General features: G+C 39.4%; 1 long non-coding RNA gene across 4 annotated transcripts in view; it reads left to right on the top strand.

Moving 5' to 3' along the window:
* LOC117655002 (uncharacterized) overlaps positions 1-18,845 on the top strand; it is a 40,539-nt gene that overhangs the window by 18,332 nt on the left and 3,362 nt on the right. The window contains exon 3 of one of the 4 annotated variants that reach the window (XR_015734119.1): positions 17,137-17,197. The exons of the other annotated variants lie outside the window; for them this stretch is intronic. This is a non-coding gene — a long non-coding RNA (uncharacterized LOC117655002). The remainder of the gene's footprint in view (positions 1-17,136; positions 17,198-18,845) is intronic. 4 annotated transcript variants of the gene reach the window in all.

The following is an 18,845-nucleotide window of genomic DNA, read 5'->3' on the forward strand; positions in this document are numbered from 1 at the left end:
GGGCATTAACAAATTCATAATTCATGGTATTACCAAAACAAAAACCCTAATACTCACATACCAAATGAAAGCCTATTTAAGTAAATTTGGTTCTCAATTTGATAGAATAGATTAGAAGTTTTTTATAGGCCAAGTGTGATTGGACACACAAGGAATTTGTCTTTGGTGCATATGCTCTCAGTGTAGATAAGAAGAATAAAATACATTTGTCAAGAATCATGAGGTACACTTAATGATAGTCATAGGGTACAAATAAGCAATCAAATCATATTAGGAAACAATCAATCAATAAATTGTAAGGACACCAGCAACAAGGTTACAGTCATACACTCATAAGTGGGAGGAGATGGGTGATAGGAACGATGACAAGATTAGACTTAGTAAATAGTATGACGGTATTGAGGGAATTATTTGTTTAGCAGAGTGATGGCATTCGGGAAAAAAACTCCTTGTGTCTAGTTGTTCTGGTGTGCAGTGCTCTATAGTGTCGTTTTGAGGGTAGGAGTTGAAACAATTTATATCCAGATTGTGAGGAGTCTGTAGTTATTTTCACAGCCCTCTTTTTGACTCGTGCAGCATACAGGTCCTCAGTGGAAGGCAGGTTGGTAGCCATTGTTTTTTCTGCAGTTCTAATTATCCTCTGAAGTCTGTGTCTGCCTTGTTGGGTTGCAGAACCAAACCAGACAGTTTGATTCTTCATTACTGAAAGCAAAATGAGCAGGGGTCTATTTTCCTCTTAATAAATGTCATAATTCTAACAATGAAGTTTGATGGCTGCCTATATATTGAATGAAAAATGAAATGGATCCATCTTAAAGTAAGGAAATAGTTGCTGAAATTCATGGAATTGTAATTATATGTTTATACAATTATTTCTGGAATATTACAGTAAGTCTCAATATTCCAAAATTGTCTAGATACTTAATTCATTTATGATGTTCTTGAATAAAGTCTTTTTTTAATTTTATGCACAGTGGAAAACCTCCAGCCCTTTTAGAAAGTCCAGGTGCTTACTGAAGTGAAGAAAAAGGAATCTAGAGAATAGGGAGAAGTCAAAGAGTTAGCCTGCTCTGATATCTAACATATTAAATATTCAGTTGCCCCAAAGGAGCTTTTTCAAGAGGCAACTGGACTTTCTGATTTTTCTTTGAAGATGTTTCACTTCTCATCCAAGAAGCTTCTTCAGCTCTGATTCAATGGTGGGGAATGGAAGGATTTATACTCCTTGCAGACAACTGATTATTTGCATTCTTTTAGCAATTCTGCAACGAGTATAAATCCTTCCATTCCCCACCATCCAATCAGAGCTGAAGAAGCTTCTTGGATGAGAAATGAAATGTCTTCAAAGAAAAAACCAGAAAGTCCAGTTGCCTCTTGAAAAAGCAACTTTGAGACAACCATGACCTGGATGACTGAGAAACTCCATAGACATTAAATGTTCAGTAATGGATCAAGAGGTAGAATTCTGCTGTACAGCCAACGTTACCATTTCCCATTCCTTCTGAATGCAGTTTAAAAAGCACCCAAGATTGTAGCACATTATTTACAAAACTTTCACTTCTATTAAGGTAGACTATGAACATCAACCTGATGACTGATGAATTCTGGAAGCTGAAGTCCATACATCTTCAATCTGTGAAGGTTGAGAAACACTGGGAGCAAACCATTTTTTCTAGCACAAGGCAGTGACACTTTGCCATTTGGGAATCCATATGGGACAAGCTGGGGAAAAAAAAACCCTTATCTCATCAGTGGGTTCATCTTACCATCAGTAGCAGGACAATATGCCTTCTTACAGGGGAAGGACAGGATGGTGCAACACTGAAATGGCTCCTAGTATCCACAAGAATTGTAACTTTTATTATAATTTCATTGTTTCAGACATTAGGAATATTCTTTATTGGCCAAATGTGATTAGAGGCACAGTGTATACACAAAGAAAAACATAGTAGTAAGTTGTAGATCATAAATCATAAGACACAATCATAAATCATAAGATTACATACAGCAAGTGATAAATCATAAGATACCAATTGGAGAAGGTAATAGGAAAGATGAGAAGGATGAGAAGGTTAAAAAGATGAGAAGGATAATAATAATACAGTCCTGCTACATGGTTAAATATCTTTAGGCATAAGACAGTGCTGAGGGTATTAGGTGTTTAGCTGAGTGACGGCATGAGGGGTCTAGTTGTTTTGGCATACAATACTAATAAATCCTTAGTGAGAGGAACAACTCTGAGGCGATGTGGAACTGCAACTGCAACGTTTATTCAATCTATTTCCAGGCATACATGGCAACAACAACTCCCGCGCTTGACAGCTCCCTTTTATAGCCCAAGCTGTCACATAATAACCAATCAGAACACAGGCAGTAACTAACTCGGCCACTAGGGACCATTGGTATAATTGAATATTCAACAAATACCCTATAGCCAATGGTGGAATTCAAATTCTTATGCTATCATTTCTGTGGGTGTGGCTTGGTGGGCATGGCAGGGAAAGGATACTGCAAAATCTCCATTCCCACCCCACTCTGGGGCCAGCCAGAGGTGGTATTTGCTGGTTCTCCGAACTACTCAAAATTTCCGCTCCCGATTCTCCAGAACCTGTCAGAACCTGCTAAATAGCACCCTTGCCTATAGCGGTGTCCTGAGGGAAGGAATTGCAACAGTTTATGTCCAGGAAGTGAGAGGTCTATAGATATTTTCTCAGATAGACTGGACTTTTGTTAGCAAGGCTCGCAGGAGAAGGAGAATGCTTTTGGAATTATTGCATTCTTAACAAAATTTCAGTAATGTACAAACTCTTCTTACACTTATGCACGCTCACAATCCGTTATGCGTATGGTGACATCTTTTAAATACAGAAAAAATATGACACATAAACAGTGACCAGTTATCAAGCAAATAACCCTCCTGCTCCTAGAATGCATGTCCTCCTTTATATGTAATAAAGCATTTGAATGCCTTCCTCCCTGCATTATTTTAATGCTGTATCTCAAGAGTTTTTCTTCCCAGTTAGGAAAGCTTTTCAAGGCTGAATGAAATCAGCAAGAATCATGGACAAAGAATCATTCTTTTAAACTGTACTAGTGTGTGTACAGGTTTTCAAAATCATGATAAATCAGGATCTAATGGGGTCAATGCAAAAGTGAGCAGCTATTGATCTTCTTTTAGAGACTGGTTAATACTGAAGAAGCTTTATATCACATATGAACTTAAAAATCACATATAATCTTCTCTCTCTGTGCGTGCACGGAAAGTTGAAATAATTTTTCTAAGAAACAAGAAGGGTAGGTTTCTCTTGGCAAAGATAAAGTGCCCCTTTCAAGATTAAACATCCAGAGTTTGCATAGTTTTGCCAAGTTCTGCACTAAGAAGGATAGAAGTATTTTAATAAATCTTTTTAGCTCTTAAGAAGATCCTACTCAAGTTCCTACTTTAATGTGGACAATTATATAACCTTTTTTGACAATTAGTGGGTAAAACAGTTGTGTGTTAGTCTTAGTTGGCTAAGTTTGTATTTTAAAGAAGACAATTGTCATCCCAATATCTGCCATGAAACAATGTTCAAATGATGCTCCTTTTTATGAATGAGCATCAATTTTTTGAGTTATAGTTCCCGTATTCAGCTGCATCAACCGTGCTGCAATTTCCCCCAGTGTTTGGAACCACTTGGCTTCCAATCTGGAGAGGGAACTGCTGATCTCTTTTCTACAGTGAGTTGTGATTAAAATAAAAGTTGGCTTCGAGGAATGAGGAACTAAATTTTAGAAGAGCAAAAAAAACAAAAAAAAACAAAACAAAAACCATTTGTCATAAAAAAATGGGCCTTTCAATAGTTACTTCTGTCTCTCCCTTCTCAAACTTTGTGAAACCTAGAGAATATTATGGTTAATGGATTTGTAGCATGATTATGAAGCTTTACTCCAGAACAGTTTTACTTTTATTCAATAAGATTTGCCCTACACACCCCTACCCCAAGAAAGAAGATACAAAGCATCCAGTGAGAGTCAGCTCCAAATTGATTAAACAATTGCAAATAATTGGAATGAATTCTACAGATCAGGCTCATTTAGAGTAGGCTTATATAGCTTAGGAAATTTATAAATAACTATTTTATGAGATATCAATGGTTGTTATAGTGTGTTATGGAAAGTAGATCATGACACTGAATCATAATATGGTTTATCTTTTCGGGACATAGATGGTTAGGTCAGCAGTTGTTATGGCTTTATGATCCAATCCAATCCAATCCAAAGGCTTTAGCTGTTATGTGAACCAACAGATAGAAACCTATATTTTCTACTGAGTGGTTATAAAAGATGGAGTCCTCTGACATAATCTGTAGGACTCTGAGTCCACCTGGCCTGTGATGTCTTTTTATAAACTTACCCCTGTGCAAGTGGAAATAAGCAAATATTTTTGAGCTAGAATAGGACATAGAAGGATGGTTGTTGGTCTTTGGATAGTCCTTACATTTATGGATATTGTATTTTCTGTAACTTGTTCTTTTAACTTTGTGAAACCACCCAAAGTTGTATGGCTTGGGCCACCAAGAAATCTAGAAAATTTTTGGTTAGCAAGCAAAGGACACAAACGACCTTTGTTTGAGATCTTCTCTCCATCTTCTTCCGAAATCAGCTCTGAGATAACTTCCTTGCACATCTGTGCTTGGACCCTTGTTAAGCCATCTGAAATCAGGTTTCTTCAACAGAGTGGTTTTGAGTACCAACCAGCATGAACACAAAGTGAACTTGTGGTTACACTCTTTTCTAGGTTTTCCAGGAAGATGTCTTCTTAGAATTCAGAAGTGTAGATTGCTGGGAACTGGCTCTCACAGCCTGCAAAACTTTAGATTGGGTTCCCTGCTCATACCTTGCCACACTATCCAATAATCCAATAAAACAAAACAAACTATGGAGGCAACATTAGGGACACTGTAAATACCTCCCCCCCCAAGTTTTGTCCAGCAATTTCCTTAGCCAAAAAGAAGACATCTGTGTATGTGCAGAAGCATCTTACTAATACTTCAGAAGAGGGCTGAAACTGGATGCTCTAGATATGGTCTACAACAACAACAACAATACCTTTATATCTGTGTGGTTGCTTGGAAATGATTTTTTTTTTTTTTGAGTGCTCATCATGACTGCTTGTTTTAGCTTATTTCCAGGGTTGTTCTCAAAGTCTTTCATATTAATGAGAGAACCATTATATGATGATTGCATAGGTGGGTTTTGCATAATTTTACCACTGGTTCGCTGCACACCGAAAATGTGAGTGTGTGCGTTTTGATCACATGCGTGGCTTGCACACATGTGCGTGGCTTAGAAAATATGGCTAAATAGGTCGGCATAACACCAGGATGGGTGGGTGGAGCCACCCGTAGGTAGCCACTACCGCTTTGCTCAAACCGGTCTAAACCGGCTGAATACTACCGCTGGATGATTGCTTAAAATATAGAACTTAAAGCTCTTAAATTGCTTCAGACTATGGAGGCAACACTACCATCCCTATTGAGACACTTTAAAAGCCCTCCAAGTTTTGTCTAGCAATTTCATTAGCCAAAAGAGATATCTGTGTATGCGCAGAGGCATCTTACTAAAACTGCTAGCAAGAGGTGTAGACCAACACAAAATGAAGCAATAGGACTACTGCATTTTTAAACACAAAGGGGGCAAGCCTTTGTGAAGGGATGCTTCAAGTAAAACTTTATCAAAGTCAAGCACTGCAAAGTTTTTGCACATATTCATTTAACATTAACTACTTTATCAGCAACGGCATGATAAAAGAGAAGATGGACTGTGGAAAGGGTGGGGAGAAGAAAAAGAGCAAAAAAACCTCTTCTCTTCAGTGTTACAGCCAACGGCAACTGTTAATATAATAAAGTCATTCATCCCTGTCATCGTAACCCAAGATTAAATAGCCCTAAAACCACTGAAACAGCAATTTTGTGATTAACTTGATGGGTATTTACAGTCCTTAATGAAACATTATATAGTCATTTGAACACAGTGCTAGCATACTGCAGACTCAAGTTGTCACACAGCCAAAATCAGAATTCTACTGTATATAGATAATATTGCCCAAATTTTGTTGATATGGCGTATGTGCCCTGGATGTTTTTTTCAAAAAAAAAAAAAAAAAGAAGAATAGGTATGATGGAAAAGATGAACGTTTCTGGAAAAGTTCCTGCTTTTTCTAAGTCTCATTTGCTATTTCCCAATTTGAGTACAAATTCAGTTCTCTTAGTTTCTTATTCTCTCTGCCATGTCACTGATGAAGCTACGGAGGACTAATTTCAGTCCATTCTTTTTTATGGGTTGCCTTTCATGAAATTTTGGAGGCTTCCCCAAATTGGCATCCAGTTCTCTCCAGTACAGCCAATTACTAGAAAAGGGAAGAATTGGAGGAAGGCTACTATATAATAATGCAGTGGTACTGTTTCTTATGTAACCAAAATTGCTCAAGGTACACACATATGAAATGCATTACCCACTACAAATGCTGTTGAGACAGTACCACCATAGTTTCACAATAGCAAACCTTAATGTGCTCAATATCACACATGCCATGCACACAAAAGAAGGCAGCTTCTTCTCAAGAATAGCTTCATGTAAAAGTGGTGGGTTGCTCCTGATTCTGTCCAGTTCTTTAGAACTGGTAGTAAAAGTGGCAGGAGGCTCCGCCCACCCACCCAGAAGTCATAATTGACAATCTGCGCATGTGTTGTGAACCGGTAGGAACGGTAAATAGAACCCACCCCTGTGTAAAACACATTGTAGTAATCTAGGTGAGAATTGGATTTTCCTCATGGCGGCAGCAGGCAGAGGAGGCAGAGGCACAGGGGGGCGGCTGCCTTCTGTGTTGTGGCCAAGCAAAGACAAATGGTGGCACAGAGGGGGCAGGCAGTCACCTGTTGCTTGGAGGACCAACCTGGTGGGTGCAGTGCTCAGATTCACCTATGCTACATAGGCTGCCCAGTCCCAGAGTGAGGGATGGGTTCTACTTACCCTTACTACTGGTTCGCAATGGAAGCATGTGCGCAGAAGCTTCTGTGCATGCACAGATCACCAATTATGATGTCCAGGTGCATGGGCGGAGCCTCCCACTACTTTTACTACCAGTTCTAAATTCTAATTGCGGGCTGCAATTGCTGCCAAGACACTGCCAGTCTCCGCACACTTGCTGGGGAGATGCCTGGCTGGGCTGGGCTGGAGTGGCAAGGGCCGGTCCCTCACCACCTCTGGGGCAGCCCTGTGGGCCAAATAAGGGCCCATCTAGCCTGCAGGCCTTGTGCTTGACATGTCTGTTGTACATTTTAAAAAATTAAGACATCACCTGAAAATTACCCCTAGTGCATCTTTTGGAGCAAAATTTAATAAATTTGGAATAAAAACGAATATAAATCTTATTTTCAGGAAAACATGGTAACATAATAAAGACATTTCACTAAAAAAAGTCTTAATAAAAACTTCCTTAAAGTGAAAGGAAGAATTCCTGTGTCAGAAAACTTCAAGAAACAGAAAACATAACATGAATGTAGGAATAATATGACAAGTAATAATAGTATAACCGTGGTCTTATCTTTTTTACAAAACCTATTTAATTCATTTGAAGTCTTTCATGTATTTGTTCCAAAGTAAATTGCCCTTTTCAAATGCTATAAAGATATTCTACTGAGATCCATTATTTTTCTTGCTTTTCACAAGAATATAAGAGTAGAGCTGCTGGAGCAGGCCAAGGCCTATCAAAGTTTCAGAACATTTCCTTCTCAGAATCGTCAGCCAGGTGCATCTAAAATATTCACAGGCAGAAGTTGGAGGCATATTAAGCCAGCCAGAGTCACGTGTTAGTGATATGGGTGGTATATAAATTTAATAAAAAAAGTGTTCCTGTTCTCCTTTTTTTTTTTTTTGCCTTGTGTTGATACTCAGAAGCATAGTGAGAAAGCCTCATAAAGTCTCAAGTCTAATAAACCTTGATTGATCTTCTCTTCATGAATTTATATAAGTCTCCTTTAAAGTCATCCGGAGTAGTAATCATCAATAGCTCTTGTGTCAGTGACTTTCTCCCAAGTTAGTTATATGAAGAAATTATTTCTCCTCTTGGTTCTGCATCTCCTTCCATTGGCTTGCAATCAGATCTTAGGAATCTTTGAAAGATCTTTGAAAGAAAAAGGAAAACTTTTCCTGTCCAATTTCCCTATGTTATGCATGATTTTAAATACTTTTAATGTATGCACTTTTGATCTCCATTTTACTGTGCCATGGTGGCAAAGTAGTTAGAGTGCAGTACTGCAGGCTACTTTTGCTGATTGCCGGCTGCCTGCAATTTGGCAATTCAAATCTCACCAGGCTCAGGGTTGACACAGCCTTCCATCCTTTTGAGATGGGTAAAATGAGGACCCAAATTGTTGGTGGCTGACTCTGTAAACTGCTTAGAGAAGACTGTAAAGCGGTATATAAGTCTACATGCTATTGCTATTGCTATCCTGAAGACAGTCTTGGCTGGAGGGAGGCTGGATAAAGAAATTAATACACAGGGTCTCATCCAGTCTTCTTCAATCCGATGCTCTCCAGATGGACTGGACTTTAACTCTCCAAATGCTCAGTCCATATTTATAGGAATGAAGATGCATTGGGCTATTTAACACAAGTAACATTTAATTTAATTGGGTGATTATGTGCTTCAAGGTATTTTATTTTAGGAGCTTCATCAGGCAAAATATATTCTTGTATTGTTGTACTGTTTGAGAAATTAATTATATTAATTTGAATTAAATAGATTTAATTGCCCAATTGTAGGGTGCTTCAAGGCTAACATTTTGTCAGTTCTGGTCCATTAAAACTGGCTCAAATTTTGTGAATCTTCAGGCTGCCACAGGACTCTTCCTCTTCCTTGTTGGCTTTTACTACATCTACTATAAGGCAAAAGTGTCAAACTCAATTTCATTGAGGGCCGCATCAGGGTTGTGTTTGACCTCAGGTGTGGGGAGTGGCGGGTTTGTGTGACCAGGGTTGGCGTGGCTGGGGTTGGCATGGCCAGCTTGACATCACTCATGTTGGGGGCGCCTGTGGTGGCCCAAGCACTCTGTCAGCGAAAACAGGCTCCCAAGCTCCATTTTCAGCTGGGATGGCCTCCTGCAACCCTCTGCCAGCGAAAACATAGCCCCCCCTCCCGAGCACTGTTTTCACTGGCAGAGGCACTGCAGGCTGGTCCTTCACTGTTTCCAGGGTAGCCGCATGGGCCAGATCTAAGCACCATGTGGGCCAGATCCAGTCCGCAGGCCTTGAGTTTGACATAAGGGATCATGACCCCCCCACTTTAATTTTACTAAGCCAATGGTATCACATGTTAATATATAACAACAGTATACCATTTCTCAGAACAAACTCTAGGTATTATTTTCATCTTTCTTTGTAGAACTCATTGCTAAATATTAATTTTCATAAAATCATATCCCCTAGCTAGAGTAGTTATAGCTTTGTTTTCTTTTGCATTATATATTATTATTTCTCTTACATGGATCTGCCTCCCTCATTATGGGGTCATTGAGCCCATAGAGTTTAATATAAGATCTTAATGCCTGACATGAAAGACAGCTATTACCATAAAGGATGTTTATAAAAAGCATATTAAGCAGATACTTTAATTAGGTCAACTATGGCTTATTGAATAGCTGCCAGTTTTGAGTTTCCAAGAGCTCCAGCCAAGATATTTAACATTCAGGGGAAAAATTAGGACTGTTAATATTTTGATGGTATCATTCATATTGTATAATCAGGACTGTCTATAGGATGTGGTCCAAAACATTAAAGTTATGGCTGCAACTGTACAATCAAAACTCCGTTTGTTTTTAAGGGCATTGCATGTGTGACATGCTTAAAAAAAACAGATGGCATTTCAAAAGCCTTTGCTTATAGAAACTGGTAGGGAACACTGGCAATCATGATTCAGTTTATACCTCCTGCCAGCTTCCCCATTGACTTGTGGAAAGCTGTCAGGTAGCATTGTAAATGATAATCACATGACTATGGCTGACTGTAGCAGCTGCAGCTGTGCAGTGGAACCGAAGAGACCACAACTTTCCTAAATTTTATTCTCACAAGAGCTATGGGTTTTGGCATTTTTTTAAGTTAACCCTTTTGAGATATCTTGATTCAAAACCTATTGCCCTTTGAGGCACCATTAATTACTTGGGTAGATTATAAATCTCAGTGTTCCTTCCTCCCACCTCTTTCCTTGGCCCACCCTCAATATCAGGGCAACCCAGTTGTCTATCCAACAGCAGTGGCCAATCAAATGGCAGCATTGAGAAAGAGAGGAGATAAGATGACTGCCTGAGAGCTCTTCAGCCCTGTTGGAAGAAATGTCCATCTGGGTTCAGTTCCAAGTGGGGAGAAAGACACTGGAAACATGGAGACTGCTTGGAAGGATGGTTTAATGGTGAAGCAGAACCACCACTCACGAGTGATTCTGGGTAGCTGAACACATGGAGTGGAGAGTGAGATATATTTATACCAGTGGTGGGTTTTAATTTTTTTTTACTACCGGTTCTGTGGGTGTGGCTTGGTGGGCATGGCATAGCTTGGTGGGCGTGGCTTGGTGGGTGTGGCAGGGGAAGGATACTGTAAAATCTCCATTCCCTCCCCAAACCAGGGGAAGTTACTGCAAAGTCCCCAATTCCTCCCGATCAGCTGGAACTTGGAAGGCAGAGAATAGATGGGGATGGGGCCAGTCAGAATATTTACTACTGGTTCTCCGAACTATTCAAAATTTCCGCTACCGGTTCTCCAGAACTGGTCAGAACCTGCTGAAACCCACCTCTGATTTATACTCTCTCTTGGGCTTTGCAAGAAATGTATCCTATTGGTTGTCAGACTCCCAGGAGGCTATGTGGGGGTCCAGCTAACTTTATAGGCTGTCTGTGTCCCAGGATTGGTTGAATCTTGCTGGGTGATGATGTAATGAAGAAGGTTTTGGGCAATTCCTATTATGTCTTAATGGCTTTGTCCTGGTTTGGCTCTTGAGTGAGGGCTAATCCTATCACCCTGGAGCTGAAGTCTTTTTGTCTTGTAGACAGAGTGGCCCTGTCTTTCTGGGGCTATTAACAAAGGTGGGGCAGCTTTCCAAGAGCATGTTTCTCCTTTTCTCTAGTACAGAGGTGGGTGCTAACTTCCTACAGCCCCATAGTTTGTGAGAAAGAGGCTGAATAAACTGAGCCAAAGCCCAGAAGTCAAATAAAAGGGCAAATGAGAAAGAGGCAACCAGAAAGTAAGCAGCAGCTGAGAAAACTGGGAAGAGAGATACATTTTTATCTTCCCTCAGACTAGAGTGAGAGGAAAAAAATTCAAGCCATTTCCCTCAGAAGGAGAAAAGATTTTTTGGGGGAAAAAGCAGAATCAAGTAGCCCAAGCAAGGACACACAAACAGAATGGGTGAAGAAAAATTCAAGACTTTAACACAACAGAAAGAGAAATCAGAAGCTGAAAAAGATAAAGGATCGTACCTTGTAGAAAAAGGTGTGTAGCCTTATAAGGAATGGCAGTAGGAATAGTATAATAAAACAGTTTTAATAAAACAGAAATATACAAATCAGCCATAAACAAATATATTGGAGATAGAATAGAATAATAGAATAGAATAGAATAGAATAGAATAGAATAGAATAGAATAGAATAGAATAGAATAGAATAGAATAGAATAGAATAGAATAGAATAGAATAGAATTCTTTATTGGTCAAGTGTGATTGGACACACAAGGAATTTGTCTTTGATGCATATTCTCTCAGTGTGCATAAAAGAAAAGATACATTCATCAAGAATCATAAGGTACAACATTTAATGATAGTCATAGGGAACAAATAAGCAATCACATCATACTAGGAAACAATCAATATAAATCATAAGGATACAAACAACAAAATTACAGTCATACAGTCATAAGTGGGAGGAGATGGGTGATAGGAATGATGAGAAGATTAATAGTAATAGTAGTGCAGACTTGGTGAATAGTTTGACAGTGTTGAGGGAATTATTTGTTTAGCAGAGTGATGGCGTTTGGGAAAAAACTGTTCTTGTGTCTAGTTGTTCTGGTGTATAGTGCTCTATAGCGTCGTTTTGAGGGTAGGAGCTGAAACAGTTTATGTCCAGGATGTGAGGTGTCTGTAAATATTTTCACAGCCTTCTTTTTGATTTGTGCATTATCTAGGTCCTCAATGGAAGGCAGGTTGATAGTAATTGTTTTTTCTGCACTTCTATCCTCTGAAATCTGTGTCTGTCTTGTTGGGTTGCAGAGCCAACCAGACAGTTATAGAGGCGAAGATATAGATATACAGTAGACACAGAAATGGTGAAATTGGATTTTAAAGAATATAATGTAGATAAACGACTTACAGAAATAGTTAAATGCACTAGAAAATAGTTCTATTATTAGGATTCATTTTTTTCACTAGTTAAAGGCATTCTATAATTTACAATCCTTTTTCTTAATTTGTAAGCTTTTCTTTTTTAAAAGTCTCCTTGCCAGCCATTGAAGGCAAAACTGAAATCAATTGTCCAAATTGCTTTGTGCCGATTGAGTCTGGGCCAATCTGTTTATTGGCAATTCAAAAAAAAAAAAAAAAACCTGTGACATTGCCTTATTTTACAAAGGCTGCAGTTGTATGGCTCATTTGAGAGCATCGCAGCCAGCTTTTACTCCAGGCAATTTGAATATAAGAAAAAAGAATGACATTGGAAAGACTAAATAGGGGCAGAATTAAGTATTTGGAACTGGAAAACTTTCCCTAATGTGTTGAAACTTTTTAAAAAATCTTCATGAGAGGATAGGCAAAATAAGCTCTTAGATTCACTTCTGCTATGCCAGATTACCAGTGGAAAGAAATTACAGAAATGTCCAAGTCGGTGCGCTAGAATGGGGAAAAGGTGAAAAGGCTACCAAGCCTACTTCAACAGTCTTGAGGGCTATAATCTTGAAACATGAAAGACAAGATTTTCTGGATGGGAGTCTGCCCCGATATGGATCACTTTATTTGGAACTTGCTTTCTCAATGAAATTTAATTTTGCAATAGTGGGTAGGGGTGGGGGCGAGAAATATGGAAGAAATGGTTGTGGTTTTAAAAAGCTAGAGAAAATAGGCTAAGTTCCTATCAGGGCAAATGTGAGTTCAGAGATAGACTCCTAGGAAAGGTGTCAGACTTGACAGTTTAAAATTAGAAATAATTATGTAAATCTTGGCTCTGAATCAGGAAACAGCACATGTTGCCAAGGTTGTTAAGTATGGTCACATACCTTTGCAAATTAATTCAATTGCCTGTCATTTGATTACAGTTCCCTGGTGAAGCTACTAAAAAGACAGTGTGTTGCACAGCACCAGAAAAACTTTTTCTCTCTAGTTCAGGAATCTTTAAAATAATACAACTGTATGACACCCTGTCTCTATTAAGAAAATTCAGCTGGTGAATTTGGCATGCGGAGCCATATCTGCGGGCACAGAAGCTGTTGCCCTAGCTCAGCTCCAGCATACGTGCGTGCACCAGCCAGCTGATTTTAGGCTGGCCCTCCCCGGAGTCTCCACGAGGCCCGTTTTGAATGCCAGGTAAGTACAGGACTCTTGCAGAGGCTCTGGGAGGGCATTTTTGGCCTCCAGAGGGCCTCTGGGGGATGGGAAGGCCATTTTCGCTCTCCCCAGGCTCCAAGAAAACCTCTGGAGCCTGGGGAGGGCAAAAAATGGGCCTGCCGGGCCCACCGCAAATTGGAAAATGGGCCATTTCTGGCCTCTGGAAGGCCTACGGGGAGGGGGAGGCCATTTTCATCCTCCCCAGGATCCAAGAAAGCCTCTGGAGCCTAGGGAGGGCGAAAAATGGGCCTATAGAGCCCACCGGAAATCAGGAAAATTTCTGGCCTCCGGAGGCTTCAGGGAGGCCTACTAGGCCCAAAATGGGATGGGGGGGTCATGCGTGCATGCATGGGAGGGGCGGGTCTTGGGGCATTGAATTATAGGTGTGGGCACACACGCGCACAACCCCCCTGCACTCCCCCCACTTTTGGCATGCGATGGCAAAAAGGTTAGCCATCACTGTTCTAGTGGCTTGACCTGTCAGTGTTGGTGGGAGTGGTCTTAGAGATTCTTTAGTTGGGCTGTTGCTGTTGGCTTCTTTGGCAGTTTACTTGATTGTTACTCTGATATTAATCTTGGAGTAAATCTATGGGTTAGTTTGCTAGTGGAGAGGTGCTTGGGTCTTTTTGGTCTTCTTTGGCCTGGGTGATCTTTTGCTTATTCTATAGATGTTGTTAGTGTATATGTGTCTTGTGATGGCTGATTTGCCACAGTGCCAGGCTTCCAGAAATTCCCTGGCATTTTTGGGCTTGCCTTGGTCTAGGAGGGTCACATTTTCCCAATTGAAACTATGATTAAATCTGCAGTATCTATAGGTTGTGAAATTAAATAATTTTTGTCATGTCTTCTGACTGCTAGTTGGTGTTTGTGGATGTGTTCTGCCAGTCTTCTCCCAACCACTACATAGTGGTTGTTGCAGTCCTTACATCGTATGTTGTATAGTGGTTAAAGGCATTAGGCTTAGAGAGTGGGAGGTTGTAAGTTCCAGTCCTACCTTAGGCACAAAGCCAGCTGGATTACTGTTGTGGCCCGTACACGGCCTGTGCGGCTGGTGGCTGATTCGGATAGCGAGGAGGCTGGTGTGGTGAAGCTGGCACTCGAGTCGGACAATGAGGCTGGAGAAGATGTGGTGCCAGAAGCGGGGATTCAGCCAGGGCCTTCAGAACCTCCAGAAGCTCCCTTAAGTGAAGAGGACGAAGAGGAGGAGCCTCTTCTCGATGCTCGGGTGTGCAGAGCTGCCAAAAGGCAGGAGACCTCAGGAGGAGGTCTCCTTGAGAGTAAGGCTTGGGGCTAATTGGCCACTCCCTTAGCCTATTTAAGGAGGAATGCCAACTGAAGCAATTTGCAGGGAGCAACTTGTTCACTCTTCTTCATGCCTTGATCTTAGTTCTCTGCAAATTGCTTCTGGACTTTCTGCCAATCATAGTAAGATTAAGATTATTTATTCTTTGGATTTTTGTAGGCTGTTAAGAAAGTTAATTAACAGCCTTTGTTTGGAAAAAAAACCTTATTTAATTTAGTAAACTAAGGTTTGTACAGACTTTGTGTGTGCTGCGTTCTTTGGGGTCCATAGCTGGGGCAGAACAATTACTTTGGGTCAGTCATTCACTCTCAATCTGAGGAAGACGTAATTAATTGATGATTATGTACTATCAAGATGGCACATAACATGAGCCATCACTAATATAACTCAATTCATTTACCTTCCTACTGATCTTCCTTTCTCTTCCCTTCTACTTTTCCCAGCATTAGAGCTAGATCTTTGCATAATGTGTCTGATGTAGGATAACTTGAATTTAGTCGCGTCTCTACTGAAAATACTGGATGGACAAGTTTGATGATCCATTTGCTTGTTTTCTTGACTGCACACAATATTCTCAGGAGTCTTCTCCAATATCAAAATTCAAAGACATCAATACTCTTCAAACCAATTCCAAAACTGCTAACCTGCTGCCAAGACAATCGTATGACTGTCCATCTGGTCATCGGGAGTCAAGGTTGTCTTAAAAGTGCCCCCAGCCCATAATAACTAGGCATAGAAAAGACAGTCTTCTCACTACTGTAGAATAGGTGACAACAGATACTTAACCCAGAAGATCTCAAAAAAGGTAGGGCCTAATTAAGACTTAAATGGGAGACCACTAGGAAGTTCCAGGACTAGATATTCCAGGGTAGAATATTGGAATACTGAAAACTGGAATATTGAAGGAACATCCTGAAAGAAGACTATGATTTCTCCTTGTTGTTGTTAAGAACACAGCCAAACTCATGGGGAAGACTTTATCTGTAAGAGAGGGAATTTTGAAGGTCTGATTTGAGAAGCATCTTCAATAAATGATCCAATTTTGTCCACCTTTCTCTGTAAAATCATCAGTTAATAGGACAGGCTGGGAAATATCCAGACTTGTGAAGAAATGTAATTGCTTTTCATTCATTTTGCTGCACATTATGATTTCATTTGACAGCACTGAAAGCATTTTCTCTCATTTGCAATAATATTGGAGGTCAAATAGGAGATAATTCGATGAATGCATCCCGTTGACTTCACTCTTTTTCTTGTTTCTAAAAAACACAGGTCTTCAATTCTAATTATTCTCCCTCACTGCACTTTTTCTGGGAATTCAGTTGGCCTCTAGAAATTGGCTATTTATTTTTTTATATATCTGATATTGGGACAGTGCCACATATTAGTGGTCCACATGATCACAGCTTCCTAAAATTGGAAGAGAGATCATTGTAGAACAGCCGCTTACTCATTGCAAGAATCTAAATTTAAAGCCACCCCAAGAGATAGGATTTCACAGGAAACATTCAACTGGTTGCACTGTTTGTTGTTCAGAATTGTGTTTTTTCCTCATTCTCCTGATCATTTTCATTGCCTTTTTAGCCCTCTTCTTATCTGACCAAATCCCTCCGCAGTAGTTTCAATTTGGTTCTGATTCAGAAGATTTAATGTATATATACAGTACATATTTGGGGGACATGAAAGGAGCCGGACTGAAAATTGTATTACTTTTGACAACTGGGTGTCCCCTAGGCAATGGTGTAACTGCAAGTATTTTCAATCCAGAAGCACTGTTCAATTAGCTTTATAGGTGCTTCTGACATGAATATAGACAGTACATACAGTATATTTGTGTGCTGATGTTTACATGAATATACACACACATATGCACACACACACAAAATATGACTGTACACAAATCCTATCTGTCTGTCCATCCATTTTTCCATCCATCCATCCATCCATCCAATCATCCATCCATTGTCTATCTAATAATAATAAGAATTCTTTATTGGCCAAGTGTGATAGGACACACAAAGAATTTATATTCAGTGCAAAAGCTCTCACTGTACATAAAAAATAGATTTATGAAGAATCATCAGATTCTATCATCTATTTATTCATCTAAATCTATCTATCTATCATCTATCTATCTATTGGATATATATAATTCATATATATGAATTTTGCTTCATGAGATATATTTCCATTTTTCAAATTGCTAGGTATCTAATGAAAATTTCAATCTACTTCTGGGAATCCATGACTAGGAAAGATGAAGACTGGGTAAGAAAAGCATTGGAGTTCACTTAGTTAGGAAAACCTAAACCATTCTTAATCTATTATCAAGCATTAAAATCTACATATTGTTCAACTTGATTAAAGCAGAACACGAAAAGCTTTTATCTGGCTACCTTTTTCACTAACTTAGTTTCCTGCCAAAGTCCCACCTCCCAAAGTTCTTTGTGTGAACATCAAGATATCAAAGAAGCCTTCTCTAAGGTTGGGGGTACCATGGAGACAGGGATTGACAAAGTTCCTACCATATTTGAGACCTAAAAGAGATTAAATCTCTCAGGTAGCTACATAGAAGTGTTGCAAATTTAAGATTTTGGGTTGCTGAACAGTGAAAAATTTGGCTTGGCCATTCTACCTAGATGTTACAGTGTGAACCTGTCATTAGTACTAAACATCTAAAACCTTAGAGTTCCAATGGAGCCCAAACCTATATCTTTGGAGAGAGGTTGCATAAAACTATAGTATAGTTCTAGATATGGGGTTATGAATAAGGAGCAATTTAGTCATTGGTAGCTGGGTGACAAAGCTGCTACTCAGATGGTTTTTAAGGATCTCCCATAGAAAAGATAATTAGCAACTTAAGATGCATTAAAAACAGATTTTTTTAAAAAAAAAAATGAAATGCATTTGTGTATGTGGATATATGTCAATAATCCAATGAAGGAGCATGCCTGTAGACTTGCTGCTTCAAGTGGTGGATGGTGGTGGATCTCAGGCTTCAACAAAGTATTTCACATCTTAAGTACTGTACATCCGACATAATGTTAACATTCATCCAGTTATAACCAGGGCATAAAACTCCCTACTGTTCCATTCAGTTCAACTGAATCAGTTGAATCACTCATCAGTCTGCCTATCAAATCCATCCAAAGATGGCATTCCTTTAAAAATCACCTTGCATAGGAATGATCTTTTTCTCACCTTGAGGGAATTGTAAGTGGAAAGAATAAAAATGTGTTAGTCTATCTGGCAGCACTTTTTCCAGCCTACAAATGCAGCATAAGCTTTTGTCAGCGTGCATCTGATAAAGGGAACTGCAGCTCATGAAACCTTCTAGCTTTTAATGAAAACAATTAGCTGCAAGAGGTGCTATAAGATTCTTGTTTTTTTGTTTTTTTTTGTCAGTTTGATTCTGAATTTACAAGGATTAAAGCAGCACATACTGCTTTGATAGAGCAGTAAATACTGGTTCAATAGACCCAGCTAAGTGGTTAAGGCAACAGATTAAAAACCAGGTGACCATGAGTTCTAATCCTGCTTTAGGCATGAAAGCCAGCTGGGTGACCTTGGGCCAGTAATTCTCTCAAACCAACCCACCTCACAGAATTGTTGTTGGAACAATAGGAAGAGGAAGGCATATTCACCACCTTGAATTGTTTAGAAAAGTAATAAAGGCAGAATATAAATAAATTAAAGAATGTAAACCAGGTTGTTGTTGTTGTTGTTGTTGTTGTTGTTGTTGTTGTTGTTGTTGTTGTTGTTATTATTATTATTATTATTATTATTATTATTATTATTATTTGGTTTTAAATGTTTATATAACTGCTCATCATAGATCAAATTCTGGCCAGTTCCAAATTAAAAATAATAGAACCCAACCTCCTTACCATCATTTTCCCCTAATATAGTTGACAGC

The sequence above is a fragment of the Pantherophis guttatus genome, chromosome 4 (assembly GCF_059756535.1).
Source record: "Pantherophis guttatus breed Tessera chromosome 4, ASM5975653v1, whole genome shotgun sequence".
Taxonomy (NCBI): domain Eukaryota; kingdom Metazoa; phylum Chordata; class Lepidosauria; order Squamata; family Colubridae; genus Pantherophis; species Pantherophis guttatus.